Raw genomic sequence first — 19,988 nt, forward strand, 5'->3', positions numbered from 1 at the left:
GTTGAATTCAATCCATCAGTTGCGAAATTGTTAATCTGGGTCTACTGTGTGTTACTTTAATTGATTTACATGAACTGTTTAAATCTAGTCCAGTCTCAGCACACTAAAACATTTCAGTTCAGCTAATAAGTTCTATTTTGGCATTGTCGCTGACCAATGAAAAAGCAGTCCACTGCACCTGGTTAATATGGATTTGCTGCAGTGCGTTCTCAAGGAAACCAAATGGGTTTGAATGAGGGAAAAATATCTGGAGTGTATGGACTGACAGGACATTATGATATCAGTGGTCAAGAAAAGAGCTGTGGTGGCTGTAGATCGTTAACTGAGCTATCTTTTTTCATAATCTTCTGTGTGATTGTTAAAGCTGAACAGTCATACATAGTTCTCTGTTCATTCAGGCATTTACTGGGTAATTAGTCAATCTGGCAGTTTACAGTGCATGAAGGGAGTGGGGCTAAAAAGTCATGGCTCCACAACATACTGGTGCATTACAAGTACTGGGCATGTGGGCAGTTGGAAAGGAGTTATACATACTTCCTTCCCTCTAGTTAGTCTGAAAATTGATCTTTCATCACTCGCACGCATGATTACATGTGTCTGGACTGGCGGGAAATGTCATTCCTAACATGGGCAGGCTGGAAGGACCACTGGGTCATTTTCAAACAGTCACTTTCATATTTTAAAACAAAAACCTATGTCACTGTAATCCAGACTCAATTTCAGAGGGATCATCATAAATTGGATGGTCTGCAAATTGGACAGAAAGTTCGAGGGCACAGCTTTCAGCTGCCCTCCTGCCTCTCATTAACAGGGCCTCTCAAATTCAGTCCCTTTATTCTTCTGTCCAATTCTCTCTTTAAGCATTTCCTCCTGCCAGCATCTATCTTTTTGACCTCTTGGTCATGGGTCAGTTCACCAGTACAAGTGTGCACAATGTGCTGCCTTTACCATGACAAAGCCACAATGGCTGCAGCTGACCCACTGCAGAAAAGCTGACCAGCAAGATTTTAATCTCTTCTCTACTTTAACTTAGTTAGAGATAAGCAGACCTAATAAAAAATAGTGGAACCATTTATTAAATAATTCAATTTTCATCACAGTTCCGTGTGATTGGGTTGATCGATAAGATCATTGACATGATAATACACGGACTGATGGGCCCAACTCCTTAATGAAAGCTCCTTCTCCTGAAACAACAGCTGCACCATCCATCAAACATCAGACATCCCAGGCTTTGGCTTATATATTTAAATTGCGCTCTGAAAATTAAAAATAAGTAACCAAACTTGCAAATGATGTTCTAATGATTTTTCAGCCCAATTCTCCATAACGTCCTTAATGAGAAACTGAATAATGTAGTGTATCAATCATTAATCAAACAGTTTTCAATTCAAGATTTAAATCTGGTTAAAATAGACAGGTTACAAATCTCCTCTGTGTGAAATGAGTGTTGGCAGTTTCAGTTCTGATCCATAAGACCATAAGACGTAAGAGCAGAGTTAGGCTATTCGGCCCATCAAGTCTTCTCTACCATTCCTTCAAGGCTGATTTCTTTTCCTCTCAACCCCATTCCCCTGCCTTTTCCCCATAACCTTTGACACCATGACTAATCAAGAACCTATCAACCTCTGCTTTAAATATACCCAATGACTTGGCCTCCACAACTGGGAGTGGCAATGAATTACACAGATTCACCACTCTCTGGATAAAGAACCTTGTTTTATCCATCTATTCTGAAGCTCCAAAGGCTCAAGGTTCACAATGTAGAGCTGGCTCAGCTGTGCCACATGGATGTATCAAAAACAATCTTCCTCCGGGGGTGTTGAGACACATTATTAGGGCAATGCGTCAGCAAGTATCTCAGCTATGCAATTGTCAACAAGTTTCTTTTTGTATGTAAATAACTTTATTTTGTAATATTTCCAAATAAAGTATATTTTTGGGAAGAAAAATTTGGTGCTGAACTGCTAGCTTGAAGTGATAAATATTCCAGTTTCCAGCATTAAATCCCTTAGTCTGAAAAAAAAAATCAGGAAAAATTATGTTAAAACAAATCAATAAGATATGACCAGTAGAGCTGATCTCAGCTGCCAAAATAAGTTTTCAACTTTCCTGCCTGAACTGTTGAGCCTAGTCTGAGAATTATTAATTTGGTAACTGCCAGGGTGACACCAGTTTCAGATCAGGCAATTCCAATGTTCCATTTGTCACCTTCCCTCATCTACCCTACATAAACGTGTACATCCAAACCCTGCTGCCAATGTCATATCTCACTCCGAGCCTCATCTGCTTGCTACATCTTCATTTGCTGCCCAAAATTTGTCCGTTCCAGTTTTAAACATTCATTCTTGTTTTCAAAACCTCTGTGGCCTCAGACTTTCCACTTTCACCACAGTCTGCCCCATCTCTGCAACAAATCTTCCTATAAGTCTTCTGATCTCTGTGTTCCTCCAATTCTGGCCCAACGCATACTTGTGGTTTTAATCACTCCATTAATGGTGTGCATGTTTTCAGCTGCCAAACGCCTGCTCTGGAATTCTCTCCCTAAATCTCCACTTCCCTACCTCTCCCTCTTTTCATGGCTTGCACTTGAAAGACGGAAAGTTGAATATTTCAAGTGTATGCATTGTATCACAGACCTCTATGAACCCTGGCTCAAAAATTATAGGACGTAGAAATTTACAGCACATTGCAGGCCCTTTGGCCCACAATGTTGTGCCGACTATTCGAGAAACTGTGTAGAATTTCCCTAATGCATAGCTATTATTTTTCCAAGATCCATGTATCTAAGAGGCTTTTAAAAGACCTTATTGTATCCACTTCCACCACCACCGCCAGCAGTGCATTCCACACACCCACCACTCTCTGTGTGAAAAACTTACCTCTGACATCCCCTCCGTACCTAATTCTAAGCACATTAAAAATATGCCTCCTCGTATTAGACAACTCAGCCCTGGGAAAAAGCCTCTGACTATCCACACGAACAATGCCCCTCATCATCTTATACACCTCAGTCAGGCTACATCTCATCCTCCATCGCTGCAAGGAGAAAAGGCCAAGTACACTCAACATTACCTCATGGCTCTTGAACTCATTCCCACAGTTGATGAATGCCAACACATCATATGCCTTCTTAACAACACAGTCAACATGCGCAGTAGCTTTGAGTGTGTAGCCCCCCTGGCCACCCTCAGGGTCGCTCGGCTCGCTGTCGTCTAGGGAAACTGCCTCGGCCCCGCCAAACTGGGTAATTCGTTTGTGTGGATGCTGTGTGAGGTACCCCACCCTGCCCAAATAACAGACAATACACCAGATGCAATTAAATGATTTACAGTTTATAGATATTACTGGAACTATATAATTAAAAGAGAATAAAATATAAAAGGAAAATAAAAGGCGCCACACTTATCAAAGTTCAATCTCTTCATGCACAAAAACCGTTGGAGCTCAAGGACCTTCTTCTTCACCCTGAGACCCCCTCGGACCACCTCGACCGGCCGCCTGGGACCAACAACGGTGGTCAACCAGACGCTCCACACGAGTCCGTCTCCGTCTCCTCGCCGAACGTCCCGCTCGGGGTCCGACCCCGTTAGCGTACTCACAGCACCTGGTCCATCCTCTGTCTCGCTGTCCCGCCTTCTGCCCCCAAACCCCCTCGCAAACAGTATCTTCAAATACACCAAAACCATAACAACTATCCCAATTGGTTAATAGCACCCTCTTATCACCCTCTAAACCACAATAAGCTGCTAGCGCAAACTTTCTCAGCGTTAAAGCACAACAAAGCCGCATTCCCCAGATTAACATAAAAACGCCATTTTAATTAGCCTCCGCAGTAACATAAAAATCGAAACCACCTTACACTGTCCCCCCACCAAATAAAGTCATGTCCTCATGACTTTTAAATAACTCGCCACCCAGTCCTACAGACACACAACACACACATACACAGATACACACAGTGACAGTGCTCCCCAAACAGTGGACCTTACTCCCGTCCCATGGGCGCTAAATAGGCCAACCTATCTGGGAGCTTCTTAACCCTCTGAGACCTCCGTACCCCCTCACCTAAACCCAAAAGGCTCAGACACTACTAGGGATACCTCGGGCCTGCTTGCCAACTCCTCTCTCACTCAGGCCACCACTACAGCTCGGAGCCCCCTATCCCGTGTCCGGGGCCCCGCCTCTCCTCCTTCCTGATCCTGCCGTAACTCAGACTGCCCACAGCTAGCCCTCCCCACTACACCTGACTCAATGGGAGAAGGGCCAAAGGTCTCTTCCTCAATCACGGGGAAGTTAGCGAAAGGCAGCATGTTCCACATGGGCAGCACATCATCCTTCGAATCCGTATCCTTCCTCATTCCCTCGATCGATAGCTGCTGATTAAGTTTCTCCAAACTGAAACATTTAGCCGGGGCTACCCCTTCAGCCTCCTGCAGTCGAGACGTCAGCTTCTTCGGGGACTCCTTCAACTCTCGCCACAGCCTCCACAGTTCTGACTCAGGGTTCCTGGCCATCTCAATCTGGGACGCAGTTACCCCACCAGCTTCTTCCACCCTGACCTGAAAAGCAGCAGTTAAAGAACGTTCAGCCTCCGGTTGTTTCTTCCTGAGGGTGTCCTCCAGGTCAACTTTCAGTTTTTCCACTTCATTTAAACTCGCGATAATCATCTTCAGGTTCCTTTCAAGCGTCGGCCTCCCTTTTCCGAGATCTGTCCTCCATTTCTTTACCTCCTCGGGAGTGTAGTCAGACTCCCCTCCCTGGGCTCACACTCTCCCTGAGGGCGCAAGTGAGGAGGTGTTGGAGGAGGAGGAGCTAGATGAGGCCCCCGGCCGGGTGCCCGTAGCAAGAGGTAGAGGTGTGGAGTGGGAAGGTTTGGCCAGGCCCAGCCCCCATGGACTTGAGGAGACTGCCGAGTTAACGGCTGCCATTACCTCCCTGGCGAGAAGGGTTGAGGGGCCCCGCCCGAAGCTGAGAATTTTCTCGGGAGCCAAGCCGGAAGGGGAGGATGACTATGATACCTGGGTTGAAGATACATCCCAATTGTTAGAGGTGTGGCCAGTTTCGGATGAGGAAAAGAGACAGCGATTGGTGGAAAGCTTAAGGGGCAGGGCGGTCCGGGTGGTCCACGACCTGAGAGCGGCATGCCCCTTGGCTTCCCTGTCGGAGTGTTTGGATGCTTTGGAGGAAGTGTTTGGACTGTCAGGGGATCCCTGGCGGCATTTAGCAGAGTTTCAACGGATGGGGCAGAGAAGAGGGGAAAAGCTTTCAGACTATGCTTTCAGGCTGGAAGGAAAGCTTACGGGGTTGCTGCGACGAGGGATAGTGAGGGAGGACGAAGTGGCGGAGTTAAGGATGAGCCAGATATGTAGCAGTTCCCGGGAGGATGACAGAGTGGCTTGGAGTGTACGGCAGTCATTTAAGCAGAGCCCCCCTCCATCATTCGGACAGCTGATCCGAGAGGTACGGGCCGAGGAGTGTGCTTTGGGCCGACCAGGGGGCTCGGACCCTCAGGGACGGTCTTCAGCGGTTCAGGAGGTGGTAGCCGGGGTGAGACCAGAGAAATCCAAGGGGTCCCCGGGGGCCCGTATCGGGAGGAGAGAGGCGGCGAGTAGTGGGTGCTATAACTGTGGGAGAGAGGGTCATTTCCGCCGGGAATGTGAGTGGCCGGGGGCGTGCTACTGCTGTGGGGAAGCTGGCCACTTGCGGAAGGATTGTGAGAGACGAGATGCGCCGAGGGGGGAGGGCCCCTGGGCCACCAAGAAGGGAGAGGTGTCGGGAAACTTAGGAGAGGCTCAGTGAGGGAACGGACTGGAGTCTCGGGAGGAACACGTTCCCAGAAAACCGCTATGGAACCCCAGAAAGAACAAACCCAAATTCCTGATGGACTGGTGGGACCCCGTTCCAGCGTGTTCCTACGGATAGAGGGAATCTTTGCGAAAGCCATCCTTGACACCGGGTCGCAGGATACCTTACTGTACCGGTTGTTCTACAACAAATATCTGAAACATTTGGCAGTAACTCCGTTTAAAGCATTGGAGATTTGGGGCATAAGTGATGGTGATTACCCATACGATGGATACTTGTCAGTGAGATTGGAATTTTCGGAGGGAGATGTGGGAGTATCGGAAGCCTTTGAGACGCTGGTGTTGGTTTGTCCGGACCCGGTGGAGACCGGTGGTGCTGCCCTGTTGGTGGGGACTAACTCCCCTCTGGTGCGACGGCGCTTGGGAGCCTGTAAGAAGAAGGGGGGGGAGAACTTTCTGGAGACCCTCTCGGTCCACCCCGTGTTCCAAGTGGTGTACGAAGGAGTGGGTGACCCCCAGGAGCTGGATCCTGTGTGCAAACGAGGGACGGTGTGGTGCACTCAGGCGAGGCCTAAGGTGATACGGCCAGGGGAGGTGGCATTAGTGATGGGGACCCCCAGATTCCCCGGATTACCGCCGGGAGAGGCCCTGCTAGTAGACGCCCCCGGCGACCTGGAAAGGGAGTCCCGGTTCTCGGCTGGGGCGCTGGTGAGACCTGAATTGCAGAGGCCCTCAGCTGTACAGGCACCGCGGATGGGGGTGATGGTAAGGAACATAACGGAGAGGGAGATCACCTTTAAGCGCGGGATGCCCCTCGCGCACTTGTTCCCGGTGACGGTGATGTCCAGCGCCCCCGTGAAGCCCACTGGAGGAGAACTATTGGGAAACAGGGGGGCGGCTGACTGAAGAGGCCTTTAATTTTGAAAACTCCCCTGTACTGCCGGCGTATAAGAGCAGGCCAGTGGAGAAGATGCTGAAGTTAGGGGGTGTCTTTTCTCAGGGCGAGTTTGATGTAGGATGTTCCAAGAGCACTCGGCACACCATTCAGGTGACAAATGACACCCCGTTTAGGGAGAGGTCGCGGCGGTTGGCCCCAGCAGATGTGGAAGATGTGCGGCAGTTGAAAGACGCAGGGATTATTGCGGAGTCCCGAAGCCCCTATGCGTCCCCCATAGTGGTGGCAAGGAAGAAAAATGGGAAGGTACGCATGTGCGTGGACTATAGGACCCTGAACCGCCGCACTGTTCCCGACCAATATACGGTCCCAAGGGTGGAAGATGCCTTGGCCTGTCTGAGTGGTGCACAGTGGTTTAGTGTATTGGATTTGCGGAGTGGGTATTACCAGATTCCGATGAGCGAGACTGATAAGGAGAAGACAGCCTTTATCTGCCCCCTGGGGTTTTTCCAGTTCGAACGAATGCCCCAAGGTATCTCGGGGGCCCCAGCCACCTTCCAGCAGCTCATGGAGCGGACAATGGGGGACATGAACCTGCTGGAGGTATTGGTGTACCTGGACGACCTGATAGTGTTTGGATCTACGTTGGAGGAACATGAGGAGCGGCTGCTGAAGGTGCTGAGTCTGCTGAAAGAGGAAGGGTTAAAACTTTCCCTGGATAAATGCCAGTTCTGTAAGACGTCGGTCAGCTATGTCGGGCACATAATCTCGCAAAATGGAGTGGCCACCGATCCGGATAAGATAACCGCAGTCACCACCTGGCCGAGACCTCAGAAGGTGAGCACCTTACGCTCGTTTTTGGGGTTTTGCGGATATTACCGGCAATTCGTGAAAGGATATGCGAAAATGAGTCATCCATTGAACCAGCTGCTGTGTGGCTATCCACCTGTGGGGAGGAGGAGAAAGGGAGACCGAGGGTCGGAGGTAGGAGGATACTTGAACCCGGGGGAGCCTTTTGGATTGAGGTGGGATGCTCAATGTGAGGAGGCGTTCCAATCTCTAAAAAGGGCGCTGACGCAGGCCCCAGTGTTGGCTTTTGCTGATCCCCGGAAGCCGTATGTTCTACGCACTGATGCCAGTCACGACAGTCTGGGGGCTGTTCTGTACCAGGAACAGGGAAACGGCTTGAGGCCGGAGGCATTTGTCAGTCGGAGCTTGTCGCCATCTGAGAGAAACTATCCCACTCACAAGCTGGAGTTCTTGGCGTTGAAATGGGCGGTGGTGGACAAGTTGAGTGACTACCTATACGGGGCCCAGTTTGAGGTGAGAACTGATAACAACCCCCTCACTTATATCCTGACCTCAGCGAAGCTGGACGCTACTGGGCACCGGTGGTTAGCAGCCTTGTCTGCCTATGAGTTTAGCCTGAAGTACCGCCCGGGGAGTCGGAACATCGATGCAGATGCCCTGTCTCATCGGGCGCACGACGAGTTGGGCACGGCTGAGGAGTGGAAGAGTGTCCCTGCCCTGGGAGTAAAGGACATGTGTCAAGTTGGGAGCGACGGGGAAGTAGGAGCACAGATGGGAACGGATCAGGCAGTAGATCAACTGGGGGCTGACGATGACGCGCTGCCCACTGTTTACTGTAATGTGACTGCTCTGAGGAACAGGCAGCTGCCGGAGTTGAGTCCCCAGGAAGTGGAGGCGGCTCAGCGTGATGACCCGAGCATTGGCACTATCTGTACACGGTTCGCTGGGGTGATATGGGGCAGGTGGAGAAGGCGAAATATGTCTCCGTTCCCCTACTACTGAAGGAGTGGCCCCGGTTGAAGCTGAAGAACCACGTCCTGTACCGGGTCACGTCGCCTCCGGACCACCCCCGGCGCTGGCAACTGGTCATGCCTGAGAAGTATCGGAAGACCGTGCTCCAGGCTCTACATGATGATTCCGGGCACTTAGGGGTAGAGAAGACCTATGGATTAGTCAAGGACCGGTTTTACTGGCCCCGGATGAGGGGGGAGGTGGACGAATACTGTAAGACCTGTAGCCGTTGCGTCGGGAGGAAGACCTTGCCTGCGCAGGCGGCCCCGTTATCCCACTTGCAGAGTGCGGGACCCATGGGCCTGGTGTGTATGGATTTCCTGTCTATTGAGCCAGACACCAGCAACATCGCCAATGTCTTGGTCCTCACGGATCACTACACTAGTTATGCTCAGGCTTTTCCTACTAAGGATCAGAAAGCGACTACAGTGGCGAAGGTGTTATGGGAGAAGTACTTTGTTCATTATGGCCTCCCCAGATGGATCCACAGTGATCAGGGACAGGACTTCGAGAGCAGGCTTATACATGAATTGCTGGATATGCTTGGGGTTGAAAAGTCCAGAACCACCCCCTATCACCCGCAGGGTGATCCTCAACCCGAGAGGTTTAACCGGACCCTGCTGGACATGCTCGGCACCTTGGAGATTGGACAGAAGAGTAAGTGGAGTCAGCACATTGCCCATTTGGTTCATTGTTACAATTGTACTCGCAATGATGCTACGGGGTACTCGTCCTACTATCTGATGTTCGGACGGGAAGCGAGGTTGAACATTGATCTGTGTTTTGGGACTGAAGCGGGGGAAATACCTTCGAAGCCATGTCTGAAGTACGTGTCCGATATGAGGAGAGAGTTGAAAAGGGCGTACGAGTTGGCTGAGGCAGCAGCCACCAAGCAGAACCAGCGGAATAAAAGGAGGTATGATCAGAAGGTAAAGTTCGTCCAGCTATTGCCGGGAGACCGAGTCCTTATCCGGAATTTAGGACTACAGGGTAAGCACAAGTTGGTGGACCGTTGGGCAGCCACCCCATATGTGGTGGAGAGTCAGATGCCGAATCTCCCGGTTTACCGGGTGAGACCTGAGGGCGGGCAGGGGCCTGTCAAGGTACTCCATCGGAACCACCTGTTGCCTCTGGGTCGAGAGGTGAAGATGGACCCAGAGCCCGAATGGGAGTTTACTCCTATTACGAGGACTCTGCGAGGGCGCGGGGCGCGGGACGAGCCCGCTGCGAAGAAAACGGGGCCGGTCCCCACCTCGAGAAGGGATACGTCATCGGAAGATGATGATTTGGACGTGTGGTACCTGCTTCCGTTCGCTGATTCCCCGGTGCTGGGAGAAGAGACTCTTGGCCCTTCCATCACTGAGTCGGAGGAGAGACGAGGAGGACGGCGGACGTGTGGAGAGGCTCCGGTCGATCACTCAGGGTGGCCCTGAGCCGTGAGTCGATGGAATTCGGGTGGTCGTCTGACGTCAAATTGAGCTCCAACGGTAGCGCGCGAAGAACTTGGACTTTGATAAGTGTTGGCGCCTTTTTTTCCCATTACTTTCCTCTCTGTATCAAATGCATATTAATGTCATAGAATTAGTAATATTTATAAAGTGTATTTGTTAAAATTTACTGGGTATGCTGGCTGATGATTGATGTTTGTGATTGATTCGGGCGGCAACTGACCCTGAGGGGAGTGTTGAAGCAGGTGCTGGGCGGGATTTCCCATAGACATACATGAGCCAATATAACGGAACGTTACAAGTGTCTTATCAGCATGGACCCTAAGATCCCTCTGATCCTCCACGCTGCCAAGAGTCTTACCATTAATACTATATTCTGCCATCATATTTGACCTACCAAAATGAACCACTTCACACTTATCTGGGTTGAACTCCATCTGCCACTTCTCAGCCCAGTTTTTCATCCTATCTATGTCCCACTGTAACCTCTGACAACCCTCCACACTATCCACAACACCACTAACATCAGCAAATTTACTAACCCATCCCTCCACTTCTTCATCCAGGTCATTTATAAAAATCACGAAGAGTAGGGGTCCCAGAACAGATCCCTGAGGCACACCACTGGTCGCTGACCTCCATGCAGAATATGACCCATCTACAACCACCCTTTGCCTTCTGTGGGTAAGCCAGTTCTGGATCCACAAAGCAAGGTTACAACAGATATACCATGGAGAGCATTCTGACAGGTTGCATCAGTCTGGTGTGGGGGGAGGGGGGGTGGGGGAGGGCATAGGCTCCATCATCAGTACTAGCCTCTGTGGTATGCAAGCTATCTTCAAGGAGTGGTACCTCTGAAAGGTGGCGCCCATTATTAAGGATGCCCATCACCTAGGACCTGCCCTCTTCCCATTGTTATCATTGGGAAGGAGGAACAGAAGCCTGAAGGCACACACTCAGTGATTCAGAAACAGCTTCTTCCCTTCTGTCATCTGATTTCTAAATGGACATTGAACCCACAAACACCACTTGAAATATTTTTAAATATTTTTTGCACTGTTTTTAATTTAACTATGTAATATACATAAATATACTTACTGTAATTCATTTTTTCTATATTGATCATATATTTCATTGCACTGCTGCCACTACATTAACAAATTTCAGTGCATATGCTGATGATATTAAATCTGATAATGATTCTGATTATCCCACTAGAGTAAGAAATCCTCTACAGCAAATAAATCTTTTGACCTGAATGAGACAATTTAAGTTTTACTGTACTGTAGATGTGTATATTGTAGTTGTATTGTATGGTATGTTGTGTGTGTATGTGAGTGAAAGAGAGAGAGAGAGAGAAGGAGAGATGACTAGAAAGCAATATGTTACATATTTGAGTTGTGTTGCATTCTACATTGAGTTGGAGTTTATGGCTAAGCAGTGAGGAGTGTTGTGTATTTAATATCTCAGTAATATTTGAGATATCTATTCCTTTATTAAGCATCATTTGTTGTTAACATAATGCATTGTGGGTTACATGTAAAAGTACATGAATGGCTTACATCATTATGTCACCACATCACATGTGCATGCCTCACCAAAGTAAAAATGAAGCTAGAGTATACACATTATTCCCAGGTCCATGTTTTTCTTTCAATTAGTTTTATGTTTTGGAGTTACAGAACAAAACAATCATCACCTCCATTTCTGAGTTCCATTCTCATTCCGTTCCTCTCCCTGACAAACGACCTGAAGCTAAATCAGATCATTTGACACTTAGGTGTGTTTTGGATCCAAGTTCCATCACAGATCATATCACTTAAAGCTATCTATTACTATCTCCATTAAACCATAAGACACTTCCCAAACTGCAGCCAGCTTGTTTTGGAAACTTTCATCAATGCCCATATCATCAATGACTTCATGATCACTATGCAGATTTAGACATCTTGCTCTTTCTACCTTATGTAAGTTGGAGGATCTAAAAATCCTATCACATGGTACTATATATTTATGAGGTCCATGGTAAAATTTTACTATACAACTGAAACTCCGTGCAGAGAGCCTCTCATCGTTTTTTCTATTTATCTTAACATACTAAAGCCCCTGGTGCTCATACATACAGAGGATGGCCGATGGCCAATTATGAAATGCTTGTTTTGTCAGTGACTTCCAGAAATTCAGTCATGCGATACCTTGTCCTATGTTGTTCGTCCATTGTTGACGTCAATGAGGACCTCGACACCATAATGATGGTGTCGAGACTAGTGCGTGATTTGGATTTAAGTGAGGGAGAGTTGCGCAGCGTCAGCCTCACTCTCTCTTCCCAATTCCCATCTGGATCCAGTGGCAAGACAGGGTCTAGACGGCTGGAGATGGGACTAGGCGCAGTGGATGACCAGGACGTCTTCTGTGTCTTGTCCTGCTCTACACGTTCCACAACGCTTGCAGAGACGGCCTTCTTGACCGTTGGACCTTCCATTGGTCTCGTCCGCTCAATCCGCCGGAGACTGTCTTCACATGCTGGGATAGACAACTCCCTATCTCACCGATGGTTTGAGACCTGTTGGCTACCCTCACCTGGTTTAGCCGGCTTGTCGAAGCCGTTGCCCGGGGTGTGGCCGCTGTCGCATGCAAACAGCTACGGGGAACCACAGGTGAGAGCTGAGTGCCAGGTGGGGACCAAAGGTGGACTAACCGCCCTGAAAAGGACGCGACATGTTCCCCCACCAGAGGTGCTACCCCTCCCTGACACCCCATATACCCCTTGTCTATGAATAGTACAGGCATCATCCTGAATTATGCTTCCATAACACCAGAGAGGGGCTCCTTTAACAATAAATGAAGTCAGCCTGTCTCGCCACGTGCTTACTTGTGGAATCTGGTGACTTGCAACGGCATCTTTTCATGAAGCCCCTACTCTGACTTTCCCTGGGACATCCTACCACCATACCCTTAAATGTGGAAAATCTCTTCAGTTGTCCTCAACACATTTAGCTTTGTGTACAATAGAATTTTGTAGCAGTAGACCAACTCACAAAGAAATTGTTTCTTATCATATGGCGCTTGCTTCATGAAGTTTTTTTTAACACTCAATATACAGGCCAGGTTTTTTTTTTAACTCTAAGGTAACACGCACAAAATATTGGAGAAACCCAGCAGTTCAGGCAGCATCTATGAAACTGTCAATTGTTTATTCATTTTCATAGATGCTGCCTGACCTGCTGAATTCCCCCAGCATGTTGTTTGTGTTAATCTGGATTTCTAGCATCTGCAGACTTTCTTGTCTTTATTATTTTTAAAAACTTTACTTTTCACTTACAGGGACATCAAATTCACCTATCACCACTATGCTCACTGAACTACTGTATATAGTCTCCCAGCTAAACAACACTTCAATGTCAAAATTCTCAGACTTGTTTTCAAATCACTCTATGGTTTCACACTTCACCGTCTCTGTAATTTCCCCATGATTATAATCCCCTGAGATACATTTGGTTTATAAATTTGGATTTTTGCCATACCCAAATTTAATCATTCCAACTCTGGAAGTTATGCTTTTGACTTACAAGGGCCAGCACTTTCAAATTCTGTCCCTAAACCCTTTACCTCTCTACCACTCTTTTCCCATTGAAAATTCTCCTTAAGTCCCAAGTGTTTCAATCAACTGCCCTTTTCGTCTCAACAGTCAAATTTTGTTTGATAAAACTTCTATGAAGCGCCTTGGAGAGTTTTGGTCTATTGAAGGTATTAAATAGACGCTAGTTGTTATTGATATTGGAACTTAAGAAATAGGTTGAAATTGACAGTGTTTGATTTTCCACAGATTATGAACTTCTCAGCTTTTGCATGGCATTTAATAAACAGCAACTCGGGTTGTGATAAGAGAACACTGGAGGCTATCACTGAATGCAGGTACTCAGCAATAAAGTAGAGTGAACACTGATCTTACCACAAAAACCAGAGTTTATGTACTTATATCAAGCTGATATGAACCTAAGAAGCTGTCTTTCTTCAGAACCAACTAATAGTAACTGATATAACGTTTGGCCTTAAGTAAACCATCTAATGGTTTCCTCCATGCAGTTTTAATGGTAGCTGCTGCAAGATACATTTTATTTTTGATGCTATGGTAGCATTAGTACAATGAAATGGCCTTATAATGAACAGATTGAGGCTATTCCGCCCATCAGACAATGTCTATACAGGAGAGCAATCCCGATTGTTCAATTCTCTCTCACCTTACTTCACTGCACCTCTGAAACTTATTCTCTCTCAAACATGCAACATCAACTTCCTCCTTTTTTTGTGTGTCTTTAATCTGCACTAAGGGGTAATTTATAGTGGCATTTAATTTACCTGCACTTCTTTGGTGTAGGAGAGGAAACCAGGGCATGCACAGAAATGTAGATATGTGCTAGAGATATGTTCATGGATGTACAATTAAACAAAAGAAGATTCCACGTCCCATTCCCATTCTGATATGTCTATCCACGGCCTCCGCTACTGTAAAGTTGAAGCCACACTCAGGCTGGAGGAACAACACCTTATATTCAGTCTGGGTAGCCTCCAACCTGATGGCATGAACATCGACTTCTCAAACTTCTGCTAATGCCCCACCTCCCCCTCGTACCTCATCCATTATTTATTTTTATACACACATTCTTTCTCTCACTCTCCTTTTTCTCCCTCTGTCCCTCTCACTATACCCCTTGCCCATCCTCTGGGCTCCCCCCCTCCCCCTTTTCTTTCTCCCTAGGCCTCCTGTCCCATGATCCTCTCATATCCCTTGTGCCAATCACCTGCCCAGCTCTTGGCTCCATCCCTCCCCCTCCTGTCTTCTCCTATCATTTCGGATCTCCCCCTCCCACTTTCAAATCTCTTACTAGCTCTTTCTTCTTTCAGTTATTTCTGACGAAAGGTCTCGGCCGGAAACGTCGACTGTACCTCTTCCTAGAGATGCTGCCTGGCCTGCTGCGTTCACCAGCAACTTTGATGTGTGTTGCTTCAAATTTCATAATCCTTTTCTTTTCTTGCTGGTATAAACTATGTTTTCAGTTCAAAGTTAAAGTCAACATTGAGTTTATTGTAATATGCACAAGTACATGTATGTATAGTTGCAATGAAAACTTGCAGCAGCATTACAATTCCATATGACTTTTCATCCCAAGTGATGTAGTTGTCAAATACTATTATAATTTCTAATGACAGTTTGTTTGATCATAATAACAATCCTTGGTACTCTGGAGTTGAAAATAAAAACGACTTTGCCATGTGCTCGGTGCGCGCTCACAGAACTGGACTCGTGTGTAGAAGAATGACAGTCTCTGTCACTGTGGATACTAGCAATGACTCGTCCCAGGTGTGGAGGATGGCAGATTCCCATGCAGAGAAAGAAACAAGAGGCTAAGTGTAGGATTATCAACAGATCATCGATGGCACCACCGAGCGACACTGCAGGACAAGTCATTCTCCACAAACACACAAGGACTCCACTCCATGCTAAACAAGAATCCCTCTTAAATAATCATAGAATGCGGAGAACACGTGCCAGTCACAATTAACTTAACAAGACTGAGCAGAAAACACCAGGGCTTAGTGGCTATACCAATTAGTAAATACAGATACTCAAAAATTTCGAAGCCCAACGTTGTACGGCAAGCCGCAGGGCTCATGACACCATGTCCTTCATCTAATGGTGCTTGTCAAATCAATCTGTATAATTTGGATTTACCAAAGCTAGAGGAGCTAAAACTGAATCTGGAACATTTAAAGAGAGCCTCTAGACTTGGGCATGAACTCATGACTGCCATTGAGAAAGTATGTGCTTTACTTCAAACACGTGTTTTAGTGTGCTTTTAAAAGAAAGATCAACATTCACTAAGCTTTTGAAGAATGATTACAGTCCACAGATTAAGTGGTTTATTAAGCATGTTATTCACTTTATTATATCAATTGTGACCTGCTAGGTGTTACTTCAGCTGTCTCCCACAGAGCTTTAATAAATTCAGCATTACTTGGGTACTTTCTCAGGTTAGACTTGTTGGCACATTATCAAGGTTTTACAATCTGGTCCATGTGACACTTACCTCATAAACTTTGATGGTGTTAATGGAGAACTACTCCCCTTCCCTCGGGAACAGAGTACTCATACAATCTCATTGTTTCACCATATCTGCACTGAATGGGATCTACAATTATATATTCCAGGAAATCCAAATTAAGCTTATAATTGTCAAGAAAAATATATTCTTATAATCCATGTTTAATACTGTCTTCACTGTTATAGCTAAGCTTTGTATATATTTTAAATCCACTTAATTATGTTTACTTTTTAAAATACCTATTACATAAATGCCATTAAACCTTGGTGCCCAGCTCTGAGGAGTCCATGATAATCCATACAATCGCTGGATCTTTAGAAATCAACTTTAAACAGCAGAACTGAGATGTAACATACACTAGGATCAATGCACATCACAAAGTGACTTTTTGGAGGCCAAAAAAAAATGTCTTAAAAGATCCCAAAAATGTAGAATTTAAAGATTAAATCCAGACACTACCACGCAAGGGCTATTCTCTCTAGAAAGCAAACAAAGGCTACAATATTTTCTTGCTTTTACCTTCCCTTTCACCACTTTCTTTGCTAGAGCTGTTGACTTAAGCTGGGCGCAATTGCACATGTGCCATTATCATGTTCAAACGATCATATTTTTCACTTTATTCATATTTAAAGTATGTACAAAGGAAGAACCGGTGCAAATAGACTTACATTAATGGTTGTTACATTGAGTAGTGCGAACCTTTTTAAAAAAATAACAAAAAGCACCCCATGCAACTCGTGTGCCTCATTCCACCCCACACCCCCACTGGGTGATACACCCTTTTCATTGTTCTAGGTGCTCCCCCACCCAACTCCAGCCCCTCCACGTACAATAGCAAAAGGTTGCGTACTGGCTCAGTCCAGACTGCAGAAGTGCATGCTGTGGGATGCACTGAAACTTGGTGCAGCCAATGCAAAATCTCTGTGGGAAAGGATTTCTCACTCAATAGGCTCCTTCACGAGCTCATTTTTTTTATAGTTCACATGATCATTTTTTGCCTCCCAAACGTTGACCTTATTCGACATTTGCAGCAAAACCAAGCTAAGGCTTTGCTTTCAGCAAGAGTCTACACTTTCTAGCAAGGGTGTCTGGGGAGGTTTCGGCATCCTCAGGCAAATCCATTGCAACTGAGCTATCAGCAATCAGCAGAAGTCAAGAAAAAAGAAATCTTTGTACTTTGCATAACATGGTACTACAATAGCCGATATATTTAATCATGAAATGTCGTGAATAATTTGTCTCTTGCAGTCAGGAGTAACAAGAATAGTGATGAAGATCAGCCAATTACTTAAGACATTAATCAAAACTGCCACCATCATAGACTACCAGCCTACAAAATATTTATTTGCAGACAGTGAAGGAATGCACGTGAATGATGGTAAGAGATACAGAGAGCATGGACTGGGGCAGAGGAACAAAAGTGTATTTGTTTCATGAAGTGCCTGCAGACTGTCTTTAAAATTATACTCGAGTGAAATGGTAGTCCACTAACAGTCCAGACTGCTTATTATTGTATTTTTTGTTTATGAATCACAGTCCATTTGGTTATTGGATTAAAATACCTTTCCAAAATACCTTCATAAGAGTTCCTCTTGCCAAGGGTCACTGTGTCACTTTATCATTTCCTGCCTGCGTCATCTGATCTACGGATACTCCTTGTGTCACTTGATGTACAGACGATCAATCTATGTATATGAGCTAATCTTTGTATCTATGGCAGTACTCATACATTGTATTATATAGGATTGCTCTTATGTTTGTACTTATTGTGTTTTGGGTTTTTGATTATTGTGTCCCATTTGCTTATTATTTTCTTTCTGCTGCATTGGATTGAGAGTAATAATCATTTCATTTCTCACTTTACGCCCGCGTTCTGATGACAATAAACAATCTTGAATCTTTACTCTTGAAATCCAGAAAAAGAGGGCTAAACTGACATAAAGGCAAATGAATATAGAGCCAAGGGATAATTAGACGACAATCAACATATGAATAGGCCTTTAACACATTAGCACATTTTTTTAATTAAAAGTAAAGAATTGCACAATAGAATTAAATTCATATTAGTAACATTTGGCAGTAAGCATCAAACTGCATCTGAAATGTCTTTCATATGTGGTGAAAAATCAGCTCTCACCTTTACAATACTCATGAACAGGAGATTCTAAAGAAAATGATGTGAAGCCTTCCAGCAAACAATAACAAACTTTGCCTCTTGAAGCATAAACAAACTGTTTTCTTTGTTTGCTCTTCTGCTAATATCACTTGATTAAGAGGGGTATTTATCCACTCTAACTCAAAATGGAATTTGAAGGGATATGTAGATTGCTTCGTAGTGAAGCCAAGAAGAAAAGGCATTTTATAGGAAAGCTGCTTGTGTTGCAGCGAATGAGGCAAACCCAAGCACAGGACACAGGCACGGAGGTTGCGTTAGGATGTAGATGCGGGCGTGAGCGTTGAACGGCAAACAGGAGAGAGTGCAGGAGGGCAAGAGGCAGGCAGAACTGGTCTTGATGAGGGGTAGAAAGGGAAGTGGCAGACAAAACTTTTCTTAGCATGGAGAGACGGAGTTATACAGGTAAACCTCAGTACTGAGGTAAAATTTCAAAGAGTTATCCTGACACGGAGAGACTGAGTTTCACAGGTAAACCTCAGAACTGGAGTAAAACTTAGAACATACAGTCCGAAGCGGCCAGGAAACGTTAATTACCACACAGGCAAAACCAACGATCTGGCAACTAGTGGTTGCAAAGCCAGGGTTCTTATGCTGCAGGTCTTGATGAAAACCAGGTGTGCTACCATCAAAGGAAATTAGGAGAAAATCAAAGGAAATTAGGAAATTAGGAGGAATTAACAGTTGGAACTGTGGCACAATCAAAGGGAATTAGGGGAAAATGGGGAATTAACAGTCGGGACCGTGACAATATCCCTCCCTCAACGGGAGCCTCCAGGCAAACCACTAGATTGTCTCAATGGAAATTTCGAATGAGGGAAGGGTCTAAGATGAAGGAGCGGGGAATCCAGGTGTGCTCCTCAGGACCGTATCCCTCCCAATCGACCAGGTACTGGAGACCCCTGCCTCGGCGGCACACAGCCAGATGATGTAAGCTGGATAGTTGTCAATGATCCAGGCAAGTGGAGGAGGTTCAGTCTGAGGGCACAAAGGGCTGACAGACACAGGTTTCAGTTGGGAGACGTGGAACGTGGGATGAATGTGCATGGGTCTGGGCAGTTTGAGTCTCACCACCGAGGGGTTGATAATGCTCTCAATTTTGAATGATCCGAGGCAGCGAGGAGTGAGTCTCTTGGACTCATTCTTGAGGGGGGATGTCTTTAGAAGAAAAAGAAGAAAGCCCTTAACTCTGAGTGGAGTCATCGGGCTTTCTTATTTTTACGAGGCCAAGTTGCTAGCTCAACACTCAACCCAGCACGGATGGAAAGCGTGCAAGAGAGCCGGCTGGATTCGAACCAAGGAGCCTTTGCTCCGAAGTCTGGCGCTGATGCCGCATCCACCACCAGCTGGATGTCTTTAGAAGAGAGCCAAACCTTCTGACCAGGTCGATAATTGGGTGCAGGAATTCGATGGCGATCGGCAATCCTCTGGTTGCGGTCAGTTGAGCGGAGCAGGGCCATGCGTGCATCCTGCCAGATCTTGCGGCACTGGCGGAGATGGCCTGAACTGAAGGCACAGCAATTTCGTCTTCATGGGCAGGAAACAGAGGGGGTTGGTAACTGAGGGAGCATTCGAAGGGAGACATTCTGGTGGTGGTGCTGGGTAGGGAGTTGTGGGCGTACTCCACCCAAGTGAGATGGGTGCTCCAGGATGACGGGTTGTTGGTGGTTATGCAGCGCAGTGCTGCTTCCAAATCCTGGTTTGCTTGTTCCATTTGACCATTAGTCTGTGAATGGAAAC

This window comes from Mobula hypostoma, chromosome 1 (genome assembly GCF_963921235.1).
Source record: "Mobula hypostoma chromosome 1, sMobHyp1.1, whole genome shotgun sequence".
Taxonomy (NCBI): domain Eukaryota; kingdom Metazoa; phylum Chordata; class Chondrichthyes; order Myliobatiformes; family Myliobatidae; genus Mobula; species Mobula hypostoma.